The 14,987-nt window shown below is 41.4% G+C and overlaps 1 protein-coding gene across 1 annotated transcript in view; it reads left to right on the top strand.

Moving 5' to 3' along the window:
* Positions 1-14,987, top strand: part of WNT10B (Wnt family member 10B) — a 69,354-nt gene that overhangs the window by 41,270 nt on the left and 13,097 nt on the right. The window lies entirely within an intron of this gene.

Below are 14,987 nucleotides of genomic sequence, written 5' to 3'. Positions count from 1 at the left end.
CGAGGGGTTTGAACGGTCTAACCTCCTACACTGTGTGTCGCCATTTTTTGAGCTAACACACAGTGTAGAAGGTTTACATACACTAGTAAAACACACTGAAACACGAACATACATAGAAATCACTTACCTGCTCCAGTCGCCGCCACTCCCTCCGGTCCGTCCGCTCCGTCTGCTGCCGCTGCTCCATGTGCACAAGTCCGGAAGCCGCGACCGGAAGTAGTAATCTTACTGCCCGGCCGCGACTTCCGGTCCACAGGAAAATGGCGCCGGACGGTGCGCATTTCAAATCGGACTGTGTGGGAGCGGCGCATGCGCCGTTCCCACACACACGGCGTACATTAAAGTGGATGGAACGGCCCCCGTTCGCAGTCCCTATGGGACTGGAGCTGCCGTATTCCATGTCTGTATGTGTCGTTAATCGACACATACAGAAATTGAAAAAAAAATGGCACCCCCCCATAGGGAAGAAAAAGTGTAAAAATAGAAAAAAGTAACACACAAACACACAAATAAATATAAACGTTTTTAATAAAACCCTAACATAAAACTGATATAAAAAAATAAATGTTGGTGACACTGTTCCTTTAAAGACAGCTGTCTTACATGGTCACCTGTATAAAAGACTCCTGTCCACAGACTCAATTAATCAGTCTGACTCTAACCTCTACAACATGGGCAAGACCAAAGAGCTTTCTAAGGATGTCAAGGACAAGATCATAGACCTGCACAAGGCTGGAATGGGCTACAAAACCATAAGTAAGACGCTGGGTGAGAAGGAGACAACTGTTGGTGCAATAGTAAGAAAATGGAAGACATACAAAATGACTGTCAAACGACATCGATCTGGGGCTCCATGCAAAATCTCACCTCGTGGGGTATTCTTGATCCTGAGGAAGGTGAGAGCTCAGCCGAAAACTACACGGGGGGAACTTGTTAATGATCTCAAGGCAGCTGGGACCACAGTCACCAAGAAAACCATTGGTAACACATTATGCCGTAATGGATTAAAATCCTGCAGTGCCCGCAAGTTCCCCCTGCTCAAGAAGGCACATGTACAGGCCCGTCTGAAGTTTGCAAATGAACATCTGGATGATTCTGAGAGTGATTGGGAGAAGGTGCTGTGGTCAGATGAGACTAAAATTGAGCTCTTTGGCATTAACTCAACTCGCCGTTTTTGGAGGAAGAAAAATGCTGCCTATGACCCAAAGAACACCATCCCCACTGTCAAGCATGGAGGTGGAAACATTATGTTTTGGGGGTGTTTCTCTGCTAAGGGCACAGGACTACTTCACCGCATCAATGGGAGAATGGATGGAGCCATGTACCGTCAAATCCTGAGTGACAACCTCCTTCCCTCCACAAGGACATTAAAAATGGCTCGTGGCTGGGTCTTCCAGCACGACAATTACCCGAAACATACAGCCAAGGCAACAAAGGAGTGGCTCAAAAAGAAGCACATTAAGGTCATGGAGTGGCCTAGCCAGTCTCCAGACCTTAATCCCATCGAAAACTTATGGAGGGAGCTGAAGATCCGAGTTGCCAAGCGACAGCCTCGAAATCTTAATGATTTACAGATGATCTGCAAAGAGGAGTGGGCCAAAATTCCATCTAACATGTGTGCAAACCTCATCATCAACTACAAAAAATGTCTGACTGCTGTGCTTGCCAACAAGGGTTTTGCCACCAAGTATTAAGTCTTGTTTGCCAAAGGGATCAAATACTTATTTCTCTGTGCACAATGCAAATAAATATATATAATTTTGACAATGTGATTTATTTTTATTTTTTTATATAATCTATCTCTCACTGGTAAAATTAACCTAGCCTAAAAATTCTAGACTGTTCATGTCTTTGACAGTGGGCAAACTTACAAAATCAGCAAGGGATCAAATACTTATTTCCTTCACTGTATATGGACCAATAAAGCACCTTTTTCTACCTTGCTTATACCTTGGAGTGCTGCCTGATTTTTGGATGATAGATAGATAGATAGATAGATAGATAGATAGATAGATAGATAGATAGATAGATAGATAGATAGAAATGTTTAATGGAGAAATGTGTTTTTTTATTACCACTATTAGGGTATGTTCACACGCAGTGTTTTCAGATGTAATTCGGGTGTTTTACGCCTCGAATTACGCCTCAAAAAAAGCCCCTAATATGCCTACAAACATCTGCCTATTGCTTTCAATGGGTCTCACGATGTTCTGTTCCCACGAGCCTTCATTTTATGCGTCGCTGTCAAAATACGGCGCGTAAAAAGACGCCCGCGAAAAAGAAGTGCATGTCACTTCTTGGGACGTTTTTGGAGGCGTTTTTCATTGACTCCATTGAAAAACAGCTCCAATAACGGCCATAAAATACGCAGCGAAAAACGCGAGTTGCTACAAAAACGTCTGAAAATCAGGAGCTGTTTTCAGCTGAAAACAGCTCCGTATTTTCAGACGTTTTTGGTCACTGTGTGTGAACATACCCTTACTATTACTATTCTCCCTCGTGAGGGGGAAGCGAGAGGATGGGCCACGAGGGGGGGCGGGAGCCACAAAAAGAATGTGCCTGGTGACACATAGGTTTCTAAAATCATGAAATAGTGTCATTTATTTTATGATTTTAGAAACGCTAGTGTTCCCAGGCACTAAGTTGTATAAACTGTGTACTCACCACTGTCCTGTGGCTTCTTTTGCTCTGCAGTGCTCCGATCCAGTGTGTCTGCTCCCTCTCTCCAGGCAGACTGCTGCGTCATGAACGGTGCGGCCCTGGCGCCCCCTTCTAAGTTGCGCCCGGGGCACATGCCCCGCCTGCCCCCCCTAGCTACGCCCCTGTTCTAGGGGACATTGCTGAATTAGGGGGTCAGGTTCTGATGACTATTGTAAAAGGGGGCCCTGTCTAAAAAGATGTGTTTTCAGGGCACGCTTAAAACTGTGGCAGGGCTTAATAGGAGCCTGTCAGAATCACGATATACTGCAATACATTAGTATTGCAGTATATCGTGCAAGCGATCTAACGATCGCTGGTTGAAGTCCCCTAGGGGGACTAATAAAAAAACTAAAAATGAGTAAAATAAAGGGGTTTTTTTTATGTAAAAAAAATATTAAAAATAAAAACATTTTCCCCCTAGAGCATAGTAAAAAAATGAATAAATAAACATAATTTGTATCGCCGCATCCGTAAAAGTCTGAACTCTTACAATATATCATTATTTAACCCACACGGTGAACGCCGTAAAAAAAAATAATTTTAAACACCAGAATCGCTATTTTTTGGTCACCTCATCTCCCACAAAAAATGAAATAAAAAGTGATCAAAATGTCGAATGAACCCCAAAATTGTATCATTAGAAACTACAGCTTATCCTGCAAAAAATATGCCCTCATACCACTTAATCGACGGAAAAATAAAAAAGTTATGGCTCTCAGAATTTGGTGACACAAAATAAAGTTTATTTTTTACACTTAGGTTTTTACTTGTAAAAGTAGTAAAATATAGAAAAAACAATATATATTTGGTAACGCCGTAATTATTGACCCACAGAATAAAGTTAACATGTTGTTTTAGTTGCACAGTGAATTCCGTTAAAACGAGGTACAAAAAACAATGGAGGAATCACAGTTTTTTATTTTCATTTTCTACCCCACAAATAATTTTTTCCCCGTTTCCTAGTACATTATTTGGCACAATAAATGGTGCTACAAAAAACTACAACTCGTTCCCCAAAAATCAAGCCCTCATAGGACTATATCGACGGAAAAATAAAAAAGTTATGGCTTTTGGAAGGTGGGGAGGAAAAAACAAAAATTAAAATCTGAAAAAGAGTTGCGGCGGGAAGGGGTTAATGCACTTTTGTTTTGTACTTTACTAGTAAAGTAGATTATACATTATGAAATACAGATATTTGTGTTTTCCTATTAAGTGCTATCGTTTTCTGGCCTCATAATTCTTTGCTCAACTAGTTATTATACTCCTTCTGAAAAAAAAGTAAATCCACACCCCAATATATACATTTAAACATTTCTGACTTCAATATACCTAGGGAAAAGGAGGCCACTGAGAATAAATGAAAATGTGATGACCTTTGGTGACACGCTCACAGCACCCCATCCATCATCGCTGGACAGAAGGCCCCAGAAATTGTACCATTCTTTCTTCCCCCGAGAAGGGGAGACTGACCCATAGATATATTTCCTGACTACTGGTATTCATACTACGAAAAAAAAATTTTTTATGATACATAGCAGCTTCTAGGAACAAAAACATTTTTCTGAATTCAAGATTATTTCACAATGACCCATGCTCTTAACACACAGTGGATTTTCTACACATTCTCTTACAAAATCTACGTGGAAATGTTATAGGATTAAATACTGTTTGCTATATGTTAGCTATTAGGCATGAATTCGGGTGAGGTTGTAAGGGCATTCTGGTTGAATTAGTTATCTTTCTTGTATGTAATATTAGTTTATCTCCATCAGATAAGATAAGATGCTTACTGGATATAACAACACAATATCTATAGACAGTTACGACTAGACCCTGCACTTACACCTAAATCCTATACAGTCATGCTGTCTTCTTGCATGTCAACCACTGCACCCTACGGCAATAAAGTGTTTAAGAACCTGAACTTCAGGAGCGCTGTCAATGTGGGATTTATGAAAGTCTTGCACCTTGACCTCATTGAGTTTATCAGGATTTATCTTCTATCACTAGTAGAGGATTATTGAGGAAAAGAGAAAACGAGGATATATGTGCTTCATTACTGCATAGCCCAGAATGTGATGATGATGATGATGGTAGATTGATGTTAATGTACACAACTTAGATATTGATTGGGGTGCTTAAAGGGGTTGTCCCTGATCACCAAAAAATGGGTCATGGGGGGGGGGAGTGCCATAAAATAATAAATAATTAAATCTCCCCGCTCCAGTGGCACTGCTCCAGTGCTCCCCGCTAGTCTTTGTTTACTGAGACGCAGCGCTGACATCACATCAACACAAGTGACTGCTCAGCCAATCACTAGCCTCAGCGGTGGCCAGTCCATATTTTTTTGTGATCCAGGACAACTCCTTTAAGTGTAGTAACATATTGTATGCAATGTTTTGGAAGTTCACATGTCACATGTAAGCCAAGTCAATGGCATTATATTTTAAGGGTACAAAAGCTGGTTGGAGGATGTAGGCAGACTTCCTTGGTTAGCATGGATTATGGAACATAGCTGGACCTAGTTTTAACTGTTTCACTGCCAAGGACATATGTAATACGTCAAGACTTTTAAATAAAGGGACTGGAGCTTAGATCTTGCTATAATTTTAAAGCCTAGAATCTCAAATAGTACCAGGCTATTTTTTTTCCACTGAATGACTCAGGAGAGGAGCAGTTACACATCTAATTTCCCCCCAGCCCCCCGCACCCAATCAGGCCACTTCTTCACTTTGATGTTTATTGACATCTGGATTCAGTTTAGGTGATTTTGTGAAAATATGTGCATGTAGCCATAGGCATACCTCCCAACCGTTCTGGATTCAGCAGGGCAGTCCCGGCTTCCAGGCGGTTTCCCACGGTCCCGGGCGGCTGGGGGTATGTCCCAGTATCAACTGTATCTGGGTCCTCAGGACGCAGATACAGTTGAACCCAATGCTGAAGCAGAGAACCGTCAGCTCTCTGCTTCAGCATTAGTACAGAGGACTCCGCGGGCACAGCCCTACTTTAAGTACTGAGCCCGATGAAGCCCTTGATGTCACTGTCCATGTATGGACAGTGACATCAGTGGCTCCTCCAAGAGCGGAATCCCCTGCCAGAACTTTGCAGACGCTCTGGACAGTAACGTCAGGGGCTACACCTTGAGCGGAATATATGGACATATATGGACAGTGACGTCAGGGGCTAGTCCTGGAGGGGAATCCCCTGCCAGAGCGTTGCCGATGCTCTGGCCGGAGATTCCGCTCCCAGAGGGAACCCCTGACATGGTGGCAGCTAAGTGACCATTATACTGTATGGGTGAATCTATTGGGACATTATACTGTATGGGGCAGCTGTGGGGGTATTATACTGTATGGGGCAGCTATGGGGTATAATACTGATAAGGGCACCTATGGGGCATTATACTGTATGGGGCAGCTATTGGGGCATTATGCTGTATGGGTCAGCTATTGGGGCATTATGCTGTATGGGGCAGCTATGGGGCATTATACTGTATAGGGTAATATACTGTATGGGGGCATCTGTGTGAGCATTATACTGTATGGGGCAGCTTTGGGGACATTATGCTGTATGGAGGAATTTGTTTGGGCATTATACTGTATGGGAGCATCTGTCTGGGCATTAAACTGTATTGGGGTATCTGTGTGGGCATTTTACTGTATGGGGCATCTGTGTTGGCTTTACAATATATGGGTGCATCTATGGTGGCATTATACTATATGGTGGCAGCTATGAGGGCATTAGACTGTATGGTGGCAGCTAGAGGGCATTATACCATGTGGGGGCAGCTATTTGGCATTATACTGTGTGGGAGGCACTATGGGAGCAAGATACTCTGTGGGCTGAATCGGGTGTGTATAGGCAGGGATTGGACGGGATTATAGGGCATGGCTTAAAAGGGAAAAAAATTGCCAAGCTGCGCAGCATCGGTTGTCCCCCTTTGCGATACTTGAAAGTTGGGAGGTATGCCATTAGTATGAGTGGCATGTATGAACTCATATGTGCAACTCATGCTCTGCTTTGATCAGACTTTCAGCCACAAACATTAATTTTACAGAATTTTTTTTTAAACTTTATTTTCTGATGTTGGTTAAAGACGCCCCTGAGTGTAAAGTGCTGGGTTAAATTTCTACAATGTGTCATGTATCGATTTTTAAAAAATATATGGGTATAGAAATAAAAAAATTATATAGTCATTTTTCTTTTTAAAGGAGGGTGATATTTAAATGTACTGGCAGGGAGTTGTAAAAGGTGCGTTTCAGTGTATTCACCATTTTGTTTGATAGAGATCAGAATTTTGAATCCTAAAAGATGATCAAAGTAGGACTCAACCTTGTGATTTTAATTAATTAAAGGGCTTCCCCAGTTCAATCTTGATTTCTAATAAATTAAAGGGGTTCTCCAGTCCTAATAAGCAAGATTTGTGTAACTCAGTGCTAACAACAATAACAATTTCCAATAGGGAATTTACTTGGTTTACACATGTACATTCATAAAGCACAATGTCTACGGGTGCACTGAATACAGAGTTTATTACTGCAGCAGAAGTGTGCAGCTATCTGCAGCTGGTTTTCATATAGAAAAGGGATTGTGCCATTAAATAAGTCTAAACCTACTAAATTTATTTAATTGCAAACTTGCTATTTAACATATTGCATTATTAGGGTATGTTCACACGCAAACTCTAAAACGTCTGAGAATACGGAGCTGTTTTCAAGGCAAAACAGCTCCTGATTTTCAGACGTTTTTTGAGCAACTCGTTGCGTTTTTTTACGTCCGTTTTTGGAGCTGTTTTTCAATAGAGTCTATGAAAAACGGCTCCAAAAACGTCCCAAGAAGTAACCTGCACTTCTTTTTCGCGGCCGTTTTTTTACGCAGCCGTTTTTCAAAACGGCCGCGTAAAAAAGCATCCCGTCGGAACAGAACACCGTTTTTACCATTGAAATCAATGGGCAGATGTTTGGAGGCGTTCTGCTTCCGATTTTTCGTCCGTTTTTCGGGCGTTTTTGGCCCGAAAAACGTCCGAAAATAGGCCGTGTGAACATACCCTTAAAATGACATTTCTTGACTTGACAAATATGATCCATGTGCCCTCTCTCGACAAAAGCTAAAGTTAGGATATTTTTTTTCTTTTTCTTTTGTATTTTTTTGTTGCATCTTGGAAGGTGCTTGAAAAGACACTGTGACGACTATAGTCAGGTCTTTCCTGGGTACACTGCATAGTTCTCATGTATCATGTAGGGTGAGGAAGCACAAGTATCTAGTATTCTCTTTGTAATCAGGTATAACATTGCGCAAACTGCTGTTTAATCTAGGATCCATATAGAACATGTTTTAACAGAGGGGAGTCTCACATAGATCTGGAGATAAGACTCATGTGCTGGCACTTGTTTAACATACCACGCAAGTGTCTGCCAGCCAGCACATACAGACAGCTGTTGATTTCCCTGATATTATCCCTGAACATATGCCTATAGTGTCCCCCATTCTATTAACGTGTACCTCACGTCACTGCAGGGCCACTATTAGTATTGACGATTTTTTGCAGAAAGAGAATGAGATTCGAGGCCCTTGATCCCCAGGTCTAAACACAGCATTCCAAGAATTGACATACTTTTACATTTAATTCTTTGGTCCAAGACTTTGCGAGGTGCATTATTACCGTTCTGCTACATATGTCATTTATATACATAAGAAGGACAAGGAGTCATGCACTATTCTGTATAAATATGAAATAAATTATCAAAACTTTTATTATTAGACAAAACATGAGGGATAAAATCGTTTATGCATTATATTATAGAAATGTCTCATTTCTTCATGCTTATATTATTCTATGAATTACTGTAGTAGGCAAAATGGCTCCTTACGATGGTCAGTGGACCTCCATATGATATACATGCATAAGATATAGCATGCATCAGTTTGTCATTTGGCACATCCTACGAATCATCTTGAAGTCATATCCTTGCAACGTTAGGCATTAATGTCTTGCAATGGTGACTGAATATCATATGATGAGGTTATATGATGGCACTATGTACCATAAGGTCCCTTTGCCAACGTTTTTTGTTGCCTACAAACAACCAACCAATTTTCAAAAAGTGCTCTAAGTCTTCCCCGGGTAATTATAGACCAGTAAGCTTAACGTCCATTGTGGGAAAAATGTTTGAGAAAATAGTAATATAAGAGATTGTCAGCACGGTTTTACTAAGACAGAAGTTGTCAAACGAAACTGATTTGTTTACCTGAAGAGGTGAGCAGAAGCCTAGACAGAGGGGCCGCTGTGGATATAGTGTTTTTGGACTTTGCAAAGGCGTTTGACACTGTCTCTCATAGACGCCTAATGGGTAAATTAAAGGGGTTTTCCCATCAGAGACATTTATGACATATCCACAGGATATGTCACAAATGTGAGATAGATGCGGGTCCCACCTCTAGTACCCACAACTATCTCTAGAACGGGGCCCCCTAAACCCTGTTCTACTGCTCTGTGTTGTGGCTGAATCGTGTGAGTTCCGACCATCAATTACCAAAACAGCGTAGCTCGCTGAGCTACGCTGTTTCCGTAAGTCCCATAGAACTGCAAGGTAGTTACAGAAACAGCGTAGCTCATATGCTACGCTGCTTCCGTAACTGACATTCACCATTATGGGAGTTATGGAAACAGCGTAGCTCAGCTTGGTACGTTGTTTCCGTAATTCATGGTCGGAACTCACACTCTTCAGCCACAACACAGAGCAGTAGAATGGGGTTTAGGGGGCCCAGTTCAAGAGATAGAGATATCCTGTGGATATGTCATAAATGTCACTGATGGGAAAACCCCTTTAAGGTCTATAGGTTTAGAAAGTATAGTTTGTAATTGGATTGAAAATTGTCTCAAAGGACAGTATCTAGAAAGTTGTGGTACATGATTCTGACTCTGAATGGCCACCGGTTATAAGTGGTGTACCCCAAGATTCAAACTTGTGGGACCACTATTATTCAACTTATTTATTAATGATATAGAGGATGGGATTAATAGCACTATTTCTATTTTTGCAGGTGACACCAAGCTATGTAATATAGTTCAGTATGTGGAAGATGTTCATAAATGATTAGGACACACTGAGTGTTTGGGCATCCACTTGGCAAATGAGGTTCAATATGGATAAATGTAAAGTTATGCATCTGGGTATTAATAATCTTCATGCATCATATGTTCTAGGGGGAGTAAAACGAGGAGATTGACGTGTAGAAAAGGATCTGGGTGTACTTGTAGCTCATAGACTAAATAACAGTATGCAATGTCAGTCAGCTGCATTGAAAGCTAGTAGGATACTGTCGTGTATTATAATAGGCATGAACTCGCGGGACAGGGACATAATATTTCTGCTTTACAATACATAAGTGCAGCCTCATCTGTAAATCCAGTTCAGTTCCGAGCACCACTTCATAGAAAGGATGCCCTAGAGTTGAAAATAAAAATACAAAGAGCAACTAAACTGATAAGGGGTATGGAAAATTTTAGTTATGCGGAAAGATTAGTAATTTTAGTCTAAAGAAGCATCTAAGGGAGGACATGATTAACTTGTATAAATAAGCCGTACAAAAAATATGGTGAAAAGATTTTCCATGTAAAATCCCCTCAAAAAGCAAGGGGGCACTCCCTCCATCTGGAGAAAAAAAGGTTCAATCTGCAGAGGCGACAAGCCTTCTTTACTGTGAGAACTGTGTATCTGTGGAATAGTTTACCGCAGGAGCCGGTCACAGCAGTAATAGTTAATGGCTTCAAAAAAAGATACAAAATAACATTAGCGCTTATGTAAATGAATAGAATTCTTGATGTTAATGTTGATCCAGTTTGATTGTCACATGGGATCAAGAGGGACATTTTTCCTTTTTAAATCAGATTGACTCATGCCCTACAGCCTCATGCACACGGCCGTAGCAGTGTGTCATCTGCGGGCCGTCCGCAATTCATGGACCATGCACCCATTGATTTCAATGAGCCCGGACTGCAAATTCAGACCGTATAATCACTTGTCCTATTTTTTTCCGGTCCAGGCTCTCGGCCAATGCACGGACCGTGGAAACCACGGTTGTGTGCATGGGCCCATAGAAATGAAGGGGTCCGCAATTCATCCGCATTTTTGGGGATGAATTGCGGACGCGAAAAAACAGTCGTGTGCATGAGGCCTACAGGTTTTTTTTAACATTCCTCTGGATCAATAGGCTAAAACAAAGTTCTAAAGTTTACTCACATCCATTCCGTTTCTTGATGGACATTTTTCCACCGTACTAACAAGGTAGCTATATAACTGACACTAACACTGTTCAATGGCAATGCAATTCAGCATCCTCAATCATGTGTTGAGGTGGGACAACCCAAAAGACTGGCGGCTTGTGCCCTGAGCATCCCTTATGTCACCCAGCACACGCCACAATCACAAGAGATAGAGAGCATGATTCATGGTATATAATACAATACATATGTAATATTACAAGAGCTACGTTTTTTCACTTGCATGTAGAATATAGCACTGTGATGGAGTTGTATCCAGCGATACTTTGCCTCATAAAGCCCCTTTATTCTTGTGGTATTGAGAGTTTTGTCTGTATTTGTTAACATTCATGTTAATAATGTATTTCTGTGAATGTTTTATTGCATTGTAACTTCCTGTTTTGAGAAAAGCTGCTTTTATTACTATGGTTATAAAACATGAATTATTTTCCCTTCAGCATGGGCATGTTTTGATCTGTCGTTTGGTCCCTTGGCTCTGAGTTCTGTTTTCCTGCCTCTCCTACAGCAGGAGAGAAACTGCTGATCCCTAGTTCCACAGTGAAGACAAATATATTCCCGCCCTGCAGGGAGCGTCCCGCAGAGCTTCTGACAGCGGTCGAGTCTTCTGTCCCCACCCAGGGCAAGATTTCCAGGCCATGTTTTAACCCTTTTACAGCCACATCTGTGAAAATATAGGGGCACCTGTTGCTACGTCTTTCCTTAAACATTTGGCTTCTAAGCAGAATTTAAAGCATCCCATACAATGCCAGGTGACCTTCACACCTTCCTTTACGTACATATTCCTGAGACCAGGCAGTAGCAAATAAAACAACTGCCTAAAGAAATGGAAAAGAAAATTCAATGGAATGTAATTTTCTTCAGGGCTTGCATTTTTATTTTTATTTATTGCCAATGCATTTGACAGGTCCTATCCTGCACTTAATGGTTTCATGTACATCTGTTAAAACTAAGATCTAAATTAATATTCTAATCCCATCTAAAATTACACGTAGCCGATTGCTAAGGTATAATATGTTCTTTTGAAAATTATGGGTGTACTTCTTCTCACATAAGTTGCCTATATAGTATCAGTAAGGCCACCAGGATCACACACACAGTTTTGATGCTGTTTTTGTGGCAGTTTTTGGCTCAGTTTTTTGAGCCAAAGCCAGAAGTGGATCCAAAAGGAAGGAAAGGTAAGAAGAAAAGACTGATGCATCTCCTTCCTTTTGTGTCCACTTAAAATACTGAGCCAAAAACTGCCACAAAAACTGTATGTGTGACCCTGGGCCTTAAAGAGCAATACTACCTGTTAATGAAATGTAAACTTTGCAATCTACATCACCAAGTGGTCTGGGCTGTGTTCCCGACTTGCTCTTAGAACTATTTACTGGCACCAAAGGTGGTTGTCACTTTCTTTCTCTCACATAGAGGAATGGAGATCTCCTTGCCTGGCACAAGTTTGAATTTGGTGTTTCCCAAATTTTATCTCATATGCATTTAAAAATTTGTATTCTGGTTTTCGAGTTTCAGCAAATTAAGGTTATTCATTGTATAATCAAGAGATATGCAATTCTCCATAATACTTTCTGTATCCATTTCTCACGTTTTTTAGGATCTCTGCTTGAAGTCATAGTATAGGAACCTGCATTGTTTACATCCAGAAGGTACAAATTCGCCCTGGTTGCGTGATGGATAGACAGGTGTGTGGATTGTTACTAGATACAGCTCTGATAACTGTACTGTAACTTTAATGACACATGCATCTGTGTGTCTGTCACATGACCAGGACAGATTTTTAACCCCGGGAAGTAAACATTGAAGGTTACTATTAAATGACAATAAGCAGAGATCTTTATAAACCATGAGAAATTATTACAATTAGTATATTGGACAATTGTATAACTTTTCATTACACAATGAATAACCTTTATTTGCTGAAACTAGAATACTCCTTTAAAGGCTATGTACACCTTTGAATACGTTTTGTTTTTTTAAAATAAAAATGTCTATCAGTGTGGTTGGTGCAACTTTCTAAATACTTTTTATTAAAAATTATTATTACTTTTGGAGATATAACTGCAACTGTCCCGGATTCAGCTCCCTGCTTCAGCATTAGTACAGAGCAGTTGAGCAGAGGGAGCTCCTCCACTCGTCAAGAACTCTCCAAGCATAGCGAGTGCTGAGCCCGGGGTAGCCCTTGATGTCACTGTCCATATATGGACAATGACGTCAGTGGCTCCTCCAGGAGTGGAATCCCCTGCCAGAGCATTGCCAACGCTCTGGCTGGGAATTCTGCTCCTAGAGGTAACCCCGGACGTCACTGATCATATATGGTGACAGTGACGTCAAGGTCTACTCCTGGACCAGAATGCCCTGCCAGAGCATTGACGATGCTCTGGCCGGGGATTCCGCTCCTAGGGGGAAGCTCTGAAGTCACTGTACATATATGGACAGTGACATCAGTGGCTCCTCCAGGAGCGGAATCCTTGGCCAGAGCGTTGCTGATGCCCTGGCCGGGGATTCCACTTCTGGAGAAGCCTCTGCAATTGCTATCCATATATATATCCCCGGCCACAGCATGCCGATACTCTGGCTGGGGATTACACTTGTAGAGGGAGCCCCAATTGCGCTATCTAGAGAAGGGGGGTGTGCTATCTGCAGGGGGTGGTGCAATCTTCAAGGGGGTGTGGTACTAACAGGGCAATGTGGCACTATATAGGGGCACTATATACAAGGGACACTGTGGCGCTATCTACATAGGCACTGTGTGTGACACTATCTACGTGGGTACTGGCACTTTATATGTGGGCACTGGCACTAGGGACAGCTAAGGGGGCATTATACTGTATGGGGCAGCTAAGGGGGCATTATATTGTATGGTGGCAGCTAAGGGGGCATTATACGGTATGGTGGCAGCTAAGGGGGAACTATACTGTATGGGGAAGCAATAGGGGCATTATACTGTATGGGGCAGCTGTGGGGGCATTATACTGTAAGGTGGCAGCTAAGGGGGCATTATACTGTGTGGGGCAGCTATTTGACATTATACTGTGTGGGAGGCACTATGAGTGGCATGATACTGTGTGGGCTGAACAGGATGTGTATGGGCGGGATTAGAGGCATGGCTTAGAAGAGAAAAAAATTGCCACGCCGCGGTTGTCCTTCTTTGCGATACTTGAAAGTTGTGAGGTATGCAACTGCTTTGTATCCTGAATAAAGAGCAGCTGTATCTTGCGCTGAGACCTGAATCCGTCAGGTCAGCGAGACTGACAGGTTCAGTCACAGCGGGTCGTGCGTGTCTCTGAACTTAGATGTGATTAGTAACAACTTGATCCTATGTGACAGAGAAACGCAGGACCCACTGACACTGAACCCGTCAGTGCCGCTTAATGAAACACAGTTGAAGGGGTTCTCCATGATTAGAAAAACATGACTACTTTTTTCCAAAAACACCTGTCCAGAGTTTTTTTTGTGGTATTGCTGTTCAGCCCATTCACTTTAATGGAGCTGAGCTGAAATACCAGAGACAACCAATGAACAGGTATGGCGCTATTTCTGTAAGAAAGAAACCATGATTTTCTAATTGTGGAGAGCCCCTTTATTATACCCTATGATGATGATAGGGGTGATGGTAAAATAAATAATAGTAGTAGTAGTACTAGCACTACTACTTCTACTACTACTACTACTACTACTAATAATAATAATAATAATAATAATATTGATACTGCCAGTAATTCCTTATATACTGTATTATAAGTAAAGCTCTTTTATAATTCCACAATTTAGTTATGTCATATTGCACAGATCCAGTTCAATAAGGTATACTCTGGTTTTTATCAAGTCTAACCTGATAATTGAAAATACGGAGACATATAATATTTGTGTCAACAAGTTCGTAAAACCTATTCTTAATTTGATGATGGGCATATACTATTTTGAGATCTACTGTACAATACACTGATCATTACATAAGCTGCACTTATATTCATCCAACTGGAATATTTTTCTTGTACACCAT

The sequence above is a fragment of the Rhinoderma darwinii genome, chromosome 2 (assembly GCF_050947455.1).
Source record: "Rhinoderma darwinii isolate aRhiDar2 chromosome 2, aRhiDar2.hap1, whole genome shotgun sequence".
In the NCBI taxonomy this organism is placed as follows: domain Eukaryota; kingdom Metazoa; phylum Chordata; class Amphibia; order Anura; family Rhinodermatidae; genus Rhinoderma; species Rhinoderma darwinii.
This window is presented reverse-complemented; position numbering and strand designations above follow the sequence as displayed.